The sequence below is a fragment of the Dama dama genome, chromosome 27 (genome assembly GCF_033118175.1).
Source record: "Dama dama isolate Ldn47 chromosome 27, ASM3311817v1, whole genome shotgun sequence".
Taxonomy (NCBI): domain Eukaryota; kingdom Metazoa; phylum Chordata; class Mammalia; order Artiodactyla; family Cervidae; genus Dama; species Dama dama.
This window is the reverse complement of record NC_083707.1, coordinates 43,705,940-43,718,338: the sequence shown is the minus strand read 5'-3', so window position 1 is coordinate 43,718,338 and position 12,399 is coordinate 43,705,940.

Sequence of the window (12,399 nt, the reverse complement as noted above, 5' to 3'; positions counted from 1 at the left end):
TGACTAAGAACTGCTGTAACTGCTCTAAGGTCAAAGACACTCATTGCCAGAGAAAGGACACAAAAGTCATAAAAGCAGAGTGACAGCCTTACAATCAACGTCACACTTGACCCAGTTTACAGACCCAAAAATCCTTGAATAAAGAGGAGGCCAGATCACCTTGAGGAAAGACCCTACTGTGCTGCCAAAAATACACACTGAATCTTCCAGCCTTCCCTCGGGGGACCTGGGGCCTTTTACCAGGTGATTATGCTTTGGGGAAAAGGAAATAATTAGACTTTTCAAGAATTCTGAACACGCAGCTCCAAACTGACCCTGATTTCAGGAGACCCAAAACATCACTGTGATCCACCAGTCAGAGGAGGTCAGCTGACCAGAGGATTTCTGGCTCAGGTGTGTCCCACAGTGGGTCCTCAAAGCCATTCTGTGGTTATTTCCCTGGTTCTGGAATGTGATTGGGGTAGGCATACTCAGCAACAGGCAGAATCCTCGAGCTGGTTCCCTGACCTGTGGAAGGAGGGCTATATGCTGGGAAAAGTCAAGTGGACGCCACCAGAGCTGCCCCTGCGGAGGAGAGTAGAGAGCCGGAAACAATACTGCAGAGCCTAGTGCTACCAACAGCGGCTTGAAGGATGCAGGTCTGGTGGCACCCACCACATCCCAGTGCTGCTTACCTCTGGCCTGTGCAGAAGGCAGGTGGGTCTTGGAGAATAATGGTGGGTTATTGTATACTTACGCAGGCATTCACTGCAACTGCCCTTGTTATTACAGATGTCATTTCATTGCTCAAGCTGATTAACACATCCCATGGGAGCTGGTTCACAGCTGTTGGGTCTGACAGATGCATTTCCCTCAATACTTGCTAATTAAGATTTCCACCAGAAACAGTTTGCTTTTAGCAGGCTTGGCCAGCAATGCACTTTCACCGTTGTCCTGGTCTGCTTGTGGACCACAGTAAGATACCACAGACTGGGTGGCTTAAACAACAGATACGTGTTCTCTCACAGGCCTGGAGTCTGGAAGTCCCGGATCGAGGTGCCAGCAGACTTCATTTCAAGGTGAGCATGCTCTTCCTGACTGGCAGATATCCACCTTCTTGCTGTGTCCTCACATGGCCTTTCTCTGTGTGCAGGGAGAGCTCTCAGATGTTTCACTGGTGTCTGATGTGGCTCCAATTCTTGAGAACGTACACATCCCCTGGCACCTGGTTTGCAGATGCTGATCTGACAGATGCCGTTCTCTCCCTCCCCTGTTAGTAAAGACCCCCAGGAGCAGTTGGCTTTCATCTGGAAAGGTCAACACCACACCGTCACTGACCTATCTCAGGCGTGTGTCGCTCTTCAGTCCTGTGCCATAATTTAGTCCACAGGGGTCTCAATTGCTGTTCTCTTCTATGAGCTATCACACTCACCTGTTCATGACACTGTACTGATTGGATCTAAGGGAGAACTGTGCATAGGACAGTTGTATCATGCTGGGCATATGCAGAGCATTGGATTGGTCTCATCCATTCCATTTAAAGCTTCAAGAGCAAAGACCGAGGTTTCCCACAGAAGAGGGAAGTCTGCCTCAAGACTGTAGCACAGAAATCCTGCCCGAGCCTTCAGCCGGACAGCTGGTCCTATAGACTTCAGCTTGCCAGCACCCACAGTCACATGAGCTGATTCCTCAAAATAGACCTCTTTAAACCATATATAAATATATATTGGCATTCTCTGTGCATTTACATAGGGACTTATTCTATATAAATTACTCTATATTATTATTTTACATGAAAGGGATTTATTTTAAGGGATTTAAAGAATATACTACGGGTTCTGTTTCTCTGCAACACCCTGATACACTTAGTTTCACCTGTTTTTGTACTTTCATAAATTGTACAATATGTACTTTTTCCTTTTAGCTAGTTGAGCTCTGCATTCCATTTGCTGAGCTTCACCCGTGCATGGTCCCCCACTCCACTGGGTGGGCTGTGGGGTACATCACCTGTCCACAGCGCCTCCAGAGACAGCGACCTGTAGATGGCACTAAAACATCTCACGCAGAACTTTGAAATGCGCAGCAACTGTGCAGATTCCTAGCTGTGGGCAAGGCAATGTCTGAAAATTTCCATGATTTCTAACAGAGCAAACAGCATATCATCAAATTGGAAATGAAATCTTCACGTTTCTAAATTCAGTGCTTGTTGGCTCAGTACAGTTGAGCTCAGAACTCCAAGACTGAGCCTGCAGCTGCCCTGAATCCAGACCTTGGGAGGGGACCCGACTGGGAAGGGTTGTGCAGGCTCTTGGGTTCGGTGGGGCTTGGGCTGGCAGGAACCTGTTATTAGCCACAACAATTGCAGCAGTCAGAGCACCTGCAACTTGCTGCATCACTCCCAGAGCCCAGACACCGCTGGGGACAACACCATACAAGGAGTCCTAGTTCAGAAGGATCTCTGAGTTGGGGCACCCCGAATATCTGATGATGAGCAGGAGTTCCCTTTTTCTCTACCTTCTAAAGGTGTGGGCACACTGCCTTTTCTCTGAAGAAAGGCTGCTCGTTGGACAGATGTTCTTGAAACGATTAAGCAGAAAAAAGAGAAGCCAGTGCCTTGTATGCAAGACACACAGAAGAGTGAGATCCATGGAAGATCCAAGAGGAAGAGTGTGGGGGCAAGAGGGCCCCTCCCGAGAGAGAAAGAGGGGGTACCTCCAGACTGACAGGTGACCGCCTGGGAAGAGAGGGGCTGGCTGGGCAAGGCGTCTGTGACCCCTTCCTGAGCATCGGAGAGGCAGCCTTCTCCCTCCCTGTCCCCGCAGCACCTTAGGGAGAAAGCAGTCCTGCAGACAGGTGCCCTCTGCTCCTCTGCGCATCTGATCCAGGTGCAGAGAGCCCAGGGCAAGTCTTCCTTTGGGTTTGGGCAGAAGAAGAAGCCATGCTGGGAAGGGCAGAGGAAGCTGGCAAGAAGGGCACTATCCACAGGGGCCCAGCTGAGGCCTGGTGAGAGGGGAGGCTGCCTCTGGAACACCAATTAGGATTCACCTTGCCATTCGAGCCTCCCTCCTGGTGTAGAAGCAAGAGCTGGCACTAGGATGAAGGGTTCGGCCTCTCTCCTGCACAGGTTCAGAGGACAGCTGTGAACTGAACTGCCAGGAAGGCTCTGTTTCAGGACTAGGGTGGCTGTGGCTACTGGGCCTAAGGAAAGCACAGCCTCGGATCTGTTTTTCCCACTCTCACTTGAATTACATGTTAAAAGCGCAGGGTAAGGCTTCCCTGGTGGCTCAGTGCCAAAAGACTCTGCCTGCCAATGCAGGAGACACAGGTTCGATCCCTGATCCGGGAAGATCTCAAATGCCTATATGCCACAACTATTGAGCCTATACTCTAGAGCCCACGGGCCACAACTACTGAGGCCCACATGCCCCAGAGCCCGTGCTCTGTAACGAGAGAAGTCATTGCACTGAGAAGCCTGCACACTGCCACTAGAGAGTAGCCCCTGCTTGCTGCAACTAGAGTAAAGCCTGTGAGCAATGAAGACCCAGCACAGTCATAAATAAATAAATTTTTTTTTCTTAAAAAAAGTGCATGGTAAGAGTAAAATTACAAAATAATGGACTTTTACTGGTGTTAAGGACTGCAGAGAGGCCCAGTCTGGGAGTTTCCTAACTGGTGTGCTTGGCGGGGCTCCAGAGGCCCAGCTCCCTCCCAGGAGAGCCACTTGACCCTCAGGATGTTTGTCATTTGTTGAGGATCAAACCAAACACCTGGGTCTGGGAGGTCTGGGTGGGAGGAGGTCGGTGAGGTCTGGCTGGGCAGGAGGTGGAGGCGTGGAGCCAGAGGATGGAGTTGGTATGGTTGGAACCCGGTGGCATTGGAGTCCTCAACAGGAACGTGAGGGCAGGACACTCCTGATGCTCCTTATCAGGAATTCAGGCAATTAAACAGAGAGGGAGGGAGAGGTTGGGTGTGAGGAGGGAAGAGAGTGGTGGGGCGGTGGGGATCTCCACTCAGTTCTTTTTTTTTTTTCTACTCAGTTCTCAGACTGAGGGAGAGGCGGCGCCTGACTGTCCTCTAGGTCTCATGTTGTCATGGGGCTTGTTGTCCTGGGATCTGAGGGAAAAAATGGAGTTTTCTGTAACTGCCTGGAGCAGTTATCTGGGGCGCTGACGTGCGATGCTGTGGCATCTAGGGAGAGGGGAATCTTTTGCGGGTCACTTTGCCGAGTAGCTGGAGACAGCCGTGGAAAGTTCCCGAGCCCTTTGTGTTCCAAGGTTCCAGGAGAGGAGTCAGTTCTCCCTCTGTCATCTGAAAAACTGCACTTGAGCAGTGGATTCAAGGCCCCTCAGGTCTGTCCATGTCCTAATCCCAAGGACCTGTTATCTTCCACAGTGAAGAAACTGCTCAGGTGTGATTAAGTTAAGCGCCCTGGGATGGGAGAGCACCCTGGACTGTTCAGGAGGTCAGACAGTCCTATGGGGGACTCAGGAGGGTCAGCATCAAGGGCAAAGGTGACCTGATGAGAGGCAGAAGTTGGTGCGAAGTGGCTGTGAGCCCAGGAACGTGGGCACCTCCAGAAGCTGGAGGAAGTGAGGAGCAGAGGCTCTTCTGGACCCTCCAGGATGAACAAGACTTCTCGGCACCTTGATTTTAGCCCCTTAAGACTTGTTTTGAACTACTGGTCTCCGGAGCTGTAAGGGAATAAGTTTGGGTTGTTTTAAGTTATGACATTGGTGGTCATTTGCTCTGTAGCTGTAGGAAACACACACAGTGAGCACTGGGTTTCTCAAAGGAAATTACACGGCCCTCCCTGCCCCTCCTAGGACTGGCCCCTGGCCTGGCACAGACGCCCGCACCTTCGCTTTTACACTGGAGTCACATGGGGAACTTTTGAAGCTCTTCTTGCTCAGATCACACCCCAGGTTAATGGAGCCACACTTTCTGGCAGTATCAGCACCCAGGCCATGGCGGTGGCACTTTTTTTTTTTTTTTGTAAATAGAGAAATAGTCCACATGACAACAAAGTGTCCGTGTCCTTTTGTTGTTCATTTGTGAGACACCCTTAAATATTCCGGATGCAAGGCTTTTGTCAGATAAATGAACTGTGGATATTTTTTCCTGGTGATGTGAGACATTCTTTCTCTCAGAGCTCCCTAGGCAGTGCCCTGGTGATGCCAAGGTTGAGACCACTCACCTGGTGCTTGTTCCCTTCATTTCCTAGAGGATGAGATCTGGGTCCACCAGGCAGGTTTGTAGTCAGACAGCTTGATGCTGATGGAGCTTCAACCCTGGCCTGCCTCGTCAACTTCAGTGAATCCTGTTAAATGATACAATGAGGCACAGTATACATCTCAGGAGTTGATCTGAGTGCATGTCATTTGGAACGTGGTTAGGAGTGTGCCACAGCGGGACAAGGGGAGGTTCTTGTAGAGAAGGCTCAGAAGCAACCCGAGGGCAGTATTTGCTTGGCTGCAGCTTCACGGGGGCTCCATTTGGGGTTGACCTGTGGTTGTCCTGTCGCTCCTTTCTCTGGCATGCAGGTGCCCTGGCTCTGGCTTCAGTGTGGCTTTGCTCATGAAGGTTGCCTGGGCATTACAGCCACCAGGTCTGCTGGCTTCCTCACTGATTAATAATCACTTTGCCAGTCAATTAATAGCTCTGTGCCTCTTCTTCTCACCCCTCCGATGGAGTTAGTAATAGTACTTATAAGAGTGTGCAATAATTAAAGGAACCAAATGCAGCGCCCTTGGTGCTGACTGGCACTCTATGCATGGATTATGATCTCTCCAGATAGTGTCAGGACTTCAAATCAGATTTTCTCATATTTACACAGAATCTTCTGTCTTAGGCAAAATTTCCAGGTCACCAATATTTGCCCTGCAGGAAAGCCTGGTGTGAGGGGAGCGGATGGTTGTAACACTTTAGATACAGAAGAAAATCCTTGAAAATAATGTGCTCCACAACAAGGGAAGTCACCAAAATGAGAAGCTGCATGTGGCAATGAAAACCCAGTACAACTGAAAATAGATGAATAAATAATTAAAAACCAAAAATCTTCCCCGACAAGTATCAGGGAGTTCAGGCCTGTTGGGCATGAGCTGCCCATTCTTCCTATTGGCCCTGTAATAAACCTTTTCTGCGCCAAACCCCAACGTTGGGTTCGTCAGGCCTCACTGTGGGTCAGGAGCTCAGACCTGGCTCGACCACTGTCCTGCCCTGGTTTGGTTCAGATCAGAACACAGCTCCCACATCTCTTTCCTGAGATCTCGATGCATGGAGTGTCCCGCTACTCCTCCCTGGAGACATCCTGGGGCCAGGTAGCTGGAGGGCTGAGAGGAGGGCGGGGCTCAAGCAGGGAAGAACTTAGCTGACAAGCTCCCCACCCCCACCCCACCCCCAACAACCCCCCACCATTCAGCCAGCTGATGGCTGTCTTTCCAGGCCCTTGCGCATTTCTGATGCCTCCTCCTCTGGGCCTGGTGATGCCAAAGCACAAGCAGCTCCCAAGAGGGACCAGGGAGGGTGGAGTTGAGCACAGGCTTTGCTGACAGAGCTGTACCTGTGTTGTAGCCACGCATTCCGGGAAACAAACTCCCTCAGAAGGACAATGCAGATAGTGGAGTGCAGTTTATTATACCAGCGGGCCCAAGGCAGAGTCTCCTCTTAGCCAAGGACCCCGACCAGTTTTTGTGAAAACCTTAAATACCCTAAGTGTATAAGGTTCCCTGAAACTAGTCTGAACAAAGGAAAAAGAAAGATACAATCAAAGCTAACCCATGATTCATATGCCTTAAGCCTAGATAGTTAACAGTGGACATTATTAACAGGTCTGTGGTCATACCCCAAAAAGCATAATAGAATGTATGAGTCTATTTGGCTACACAGATAATTAGAGTATTCTTTTAGGCTATGGAGAGCCCTGGGGCTCTTCCTTCCAGGGGCCTGGTTTTCCAGTTGGTATGTCGTTTCCATAGATACTGGGCATATAACTCAAAGTCCACAGTCCGGCCCAAGATGGAGTCCTGCTTTCAAGATGGAGCCTGTTCTCTTTCCTCCTTCACCTGTACCTGGGCCCTCCTGCTGCCACCTGCCTCTCATGTCGTTGTCTGTGCCACAGGTGTGTTCAGAGCAGAGGGGCAGACAGAGTGCCAGGAACCAAGCTCACTGGACCTGTCAGCTTGGGAGAGAGTAAGGTGTCTGGGGCTCTTTCCTTTCCGCCCAACTTTAGAGCAATGAGGACATTGCTCCTTCCATCCCCTGAGGCTCTCCTGCGTCAAACACTCCTGATGTGACAAGAATAGCATTGGGCCATCAGAGAATAATTTGCCAGGCAATTATTGTTTTCAGAAAGTGATGCTGCTCTGCAAAATGTCTTAAATTGAATGTGAACTTCCACTTACAGAGAAAAAGCTTATCGTTTGGTTTCATTTAATAATTATTTAGATGATTGTAAGAAGAGCAAGTAAATTCAAATTCAATTATTGATTTTTATGATATTAAATGAGACCTTCAACAAGGATAAATGACAGCTTTCTATCTGAGTAAATTCTGATTCTTAGAAAGTAGCATGAAAAATTCTTATTAGCCACTATATGTGATGAATGGATATGCTGACATTGTTATTTATAAAGTCCTTGTAGAGCACAGGCCTTTGCCGTGCGTTAGCAGATGGTCATTTTTCTCTGGAGACACTGAGGATGGCGTCCTGGTGCTTCTGCATCTATTCCCGCTGGTCAGCAGCTGCACTGCCTGGTAATAGCTGATGAAACTTGCTAATAATAACTCAGTGAAAATTGAATAATCTGCAATGGCAATAAAATTCAATTCAAAAACAAACCTCAGTCTACATAAATGTTTGCTATTGATCTATCACCATATTGATTCTGTTTCTCCTATTACAGCCACACTGTTTTGTTTTTTTTTTTTTTTCACACTGTTTTTTTAATTGTGGGAGCCCTATTTATGCTGCAGGTGGAAGACAGCAGTGAGATGGGAGATTTTTTAGGTGAGATGTGAAATCAGGAACTCTCACCTAGAAACAATGTTTCCACCTCTGGGAGACACAGAGCACTGACTGCCAAGGTATTCCATTCCTCACTGTAGCTAGATCATAGCTTTATCCACCTGGAAGGAATGATTAGTACATTGGCAGATGCAATGTGTTTGTTTAAATAGTAAAGAGAATGAAACTCAGCTTCCTGTATTCTTTCATGCTAAAATTTTACATTGTACTCTACTTCCTTCCAGTTTGGTTCCTGGCCTTGACCCTTGCTCTCCTCAGCTACACTTCTGAAAGACAGAGCCCTTGACCTTGTCCCAGCCTTGCCTTCTGAGTCTTCCAAGCAAAAACAGATACATTCCGTTGATTGAGGCTTGTTTTCCCATCTTGAAAATGAGGCAATATTCCCCTCTCAGCTGGTTCTTCAAAGATTCAATAGGGGATTACTTAGATGACAGGGTTTTGTAGCAATTTGTGTTCCTGCTATACCTGTTCTCCACTAAGAACATTCTGGGGTCTCCCTCCTCCCTGAAACGCCCTGAGCCCCAAAGCTCCAGCTGCTTGCCTCCACTCCTGTGTTTGTGCAGTTTCTCTGTGGTCCAACTCGGCTGACCCATGCACTGCACCCAGCCTTTCACACCTCACCTGTTGCCACCATGCACATTTGTTCACATGGGAAACTCATGATCTCCCAGAAGGTTTTGTTCCAAATTCCCATGCTGCATGTGACATCGACGTCAAGTGATGGGATCTCATTGTATTTCCAAAGAACTTATGAACTGAAGTGAGATTTGGTATATCAGCAAATGACCAAACTAATTTAAAAGTTCTACCTTTTAATTCCAGTTCTACTGGAATTGAAATACTGTACTGTTTGCTATATAAGGAAATTTTTTTTTTTTTTTACCAAATTTAGTGTACATCAGGTTTCTTGGGTACCATCTCAAACACAGGCAACACTTATTGGAGAGATATTGGCACCCACGGAAACTAGAGGATCCAACCTGGAGAAGAGGAAGGACCAGTGGAGCCTTGGGAGCAACAGAAATTGAAGCAAAGCTGAGGCCATAGGAACGCTTTGGTGCACACAAGACACCCCTGTCATGTTACATAGCAAGAAGCATAAAAATTTCCATTTCTTTCTTAGGTTGATTACTGATGAATGTTTCCTCAACAGGTAGACCCGGTCACCAGCTAACTGCAAGGCTACCAGGAGGACAGTCAGTGGAAGACAGCGAGTGCTGTCAGTGTCCCCCTGCACTGTTTGTTCTGTTCCCAAGGTGCTCCTCTACCACCCCTCCTCCTCCCAGCAAACTTTCCTGCTCACTTCGCTGTCCAGCCTGAGCATCCTGTCCTTTGTGAAGCTCCCAGCTACAAGGACAGAATGATGGCCACTCACTTCTCCATGTTCCCAGAAACCTGGTTCACAGCCTGTGGTCTTTAAGTTGCAACCTAAGTCTCAGTGGGTCACCCTTTCTTTCAAAGGTAAATAAAATAGGAACTTCCCTGGGGGTCCAGTGATTGGAATTCTGCTCTTCCAATGCAGAGGGTATGGGTTTGATCCCTGGTTAGTGAACTAAGATCCCACATGTTGTGTGGGGTGGGAAAATAAATGAATTAAAAACCTTAAAAAAAAAAAAAAAAAAAAAGGTAGATAAAACAAGGCTCAAACCAAGGACTGCCAACAAGGCTACCCTGGGGGACCCCTCAAAGTCTCGGTGTTCATTAGGGCCTGACTTCCCTCCCATCACTTGGCTTCCAAGCTTGGCTACCATGAATCCTCAGCCTCCCTCCCATCTAGCTTCATTTGGTGTGTCCATCAAGTTCCCTAAAATACATGCATGCAAAGCATTTAAGTGAGGGGCAGAGTTTAGTGAAGGGTTGGGATTCCTGAGGACACTTGTATCACACAAATACTGCTTAAAATTGAATACCAGACATGTTTGTCCTTTAGTTTTGTTTAACCTTTATATAAACAGTTTAGTCTAAATAGCACCACAGACAAAAAACTATATAAATACAAAAGAAGTGATGTGAAAATGAGATTGTTTACTCTTTTATTATACAAAAGTAATAAACACTTATGATTTTAAAATTCAAAAAGCAAATGAAAAGCTAAATATTGCTTTAGCACTTTCTCCTCTGTCATCCATTTCTCCTCCCCAGAAATAGCCAGAATTACAGGTTTTTTTGTTTTTTGTGTTTTTTTTTACCGTTTTGTTTTTCTTTATGTACCCTTCCAGAAATTTATTGCACATATACATTTTTTCAAAAATCAGATTCTATTATAAATAAGATATTCTGTAATTTGTTTTTTTCACTCGACATTATATATTGACCCTCTCTATAGGTATATGTATGTGCATACGTATATATATGTAAACTGCTATAGATGCTTCATTTTATACAAGTGCATACACATTCATTCATTCCATAGGCATTAGTGAGTGTTTGTACATGCCAGGCATTGGGACCAGTCTTCCACTGATGGACAGTTGGGTCCACTGTGCTGCTCTGAACACAGTGCACTAATGAACATCCTTGTGAAGCAGCAGATGTGCTGTGTCAGAGCAGTGCACTGTGAGCTCTGGTGGAATTTGGGGACTTTTTGCAACATGCTTGAGTCAGTCTCACCAGCAGCATTCCTACACCCTGTGGAAGTACTGGGGGATCGTCGAGCGTTTCCATTTTCCCCATGTAGTAGAAACAGTGGCCTTACCGTTTGACTCTGTATTTCTCTCTTAACAAGTGAAGACATGCACCTGTGCGCAGGTGCTGGAGACCCTTTGTTCTTGTAAGGCTGGAACTCTGTCACCAGAAACCTTTCCCTGGGCCCTTATGCCCCAGTCCCATTGAGCTGTTGGCCCCTCTGGCTCCTCCCCAACCTTCTCTTTGTTCTCTAGTTGTTCTGCTGCTGCTGCTAAGTCGCTTCAGTTGTATCCGACTCTATAGACGGCCTGCTGCTGCTGCTTTGGCTAAGTTGCCTCAGTCGTGTCTGACTCTGTGCGACCCCACAGACGGCCTACCTCACCTCAAAGCTGGTCTTAAGGGATGTGGGTCAACAGTTGTGAAACTACTACCATGTAATTGAACAGTTTAGTAAATGGAAGATATTTGGTGGGAACCAGAGTTCTCAATGGAGAGGTCACAGATAAGAAAATGGGGCAGACTAAGATAATTTTCATGGTGATCAAGTGGAGTTGGAAAGCTCCACTTTGGTTTAATGTATGTAGATACAGATTGTTATATTTTGAAATGTTTCTGGATATTAGTAAACACACTTTCCTTGTTTATTCTGGCTTCACAAATTTGTAAGCTTGTTTGTTTCTGTTTAATTTTTTCACTTTGCTGTTTTGGGTTTTCAGAGCACAGTTGGTGGTTTGGCAGCAGAACTTTTCTTTATGATTCTTGTTAACATTTAGTTTGGCACAAAGATCACAAACGGGCCCAAGGGACACATCACCTCTTTCATTATGGAGGAGTCTAAGTGATTTCAGAAGCTTTTACTAAAAGCCATTAAATTTATAAAATAATGATTCTTTACTGTAACATTTTATATTATCATAGATCACTGCCCCTTTCTCTACAGTAGTAGTGTGTGTGGTATGAATTTCCTAAACCAAAGAGTTAAATTTCTTTATCTAAATTTACAAACTTTAGCAGCATATACTGAAGGCTACCAAGTTTCTCAACAGAGGTGGATTGGAAATACCATTGGCTGCACTCAGGCTTTCTTATACATATAATTTTGCTTACTTATTTATGAATATGCTGTGTTTTTGTTGCTGTGTGGGCTTTTCTGTAGTTGTGGCTAGCAGGGACTACTCTCTAGTTGGGGTGCTCAGGCTTCTCATTACAGTGGCTTCTCTTGTTACAGAGCACAGGGTCTAGGTTGCTCTGGCTTCAGCAGTTGTGGTTCCTGGATTCTAGAGCACAGCCTCAGTAGTTGTGGCACGCAAGTTTAGTTTCTCCTCGGCATGTGGGATTTTCCTGGATCAGGAATTGAACCCCTGTCCCCTGAATTGTCAGGCAGATTCTTTATTACTGAGTCGCAAGGAAAGCCTCTACACTCAGGCTTTCTATCCACACAGAACAACTTGCCTGAATTCAGTAAGATCAACCTTTCCTGTGTGTCTGTATAAAGTCAAATAACTTACGTGACTGGTAGACTCTAATTCTTTTTTAAAAAATGTAATTCTAATTTTTGTATTGTGTTAAAATACACATAACAAAGTTCACCATCTTAACCATGTTTAAGCATGTAGTTCAGTGATATTCACAGACTGTGCAGCTATCAGTGCCACCCAGTTCCATAAGACTTTTACCTTGTAAATCTGAAACTCTGTATCTATTAAGCATTAATTCTTCATCTCCTCTCCCTTCAGCCTCTGGCAACCACTGTTATAGTGAAAGTCGCTCAA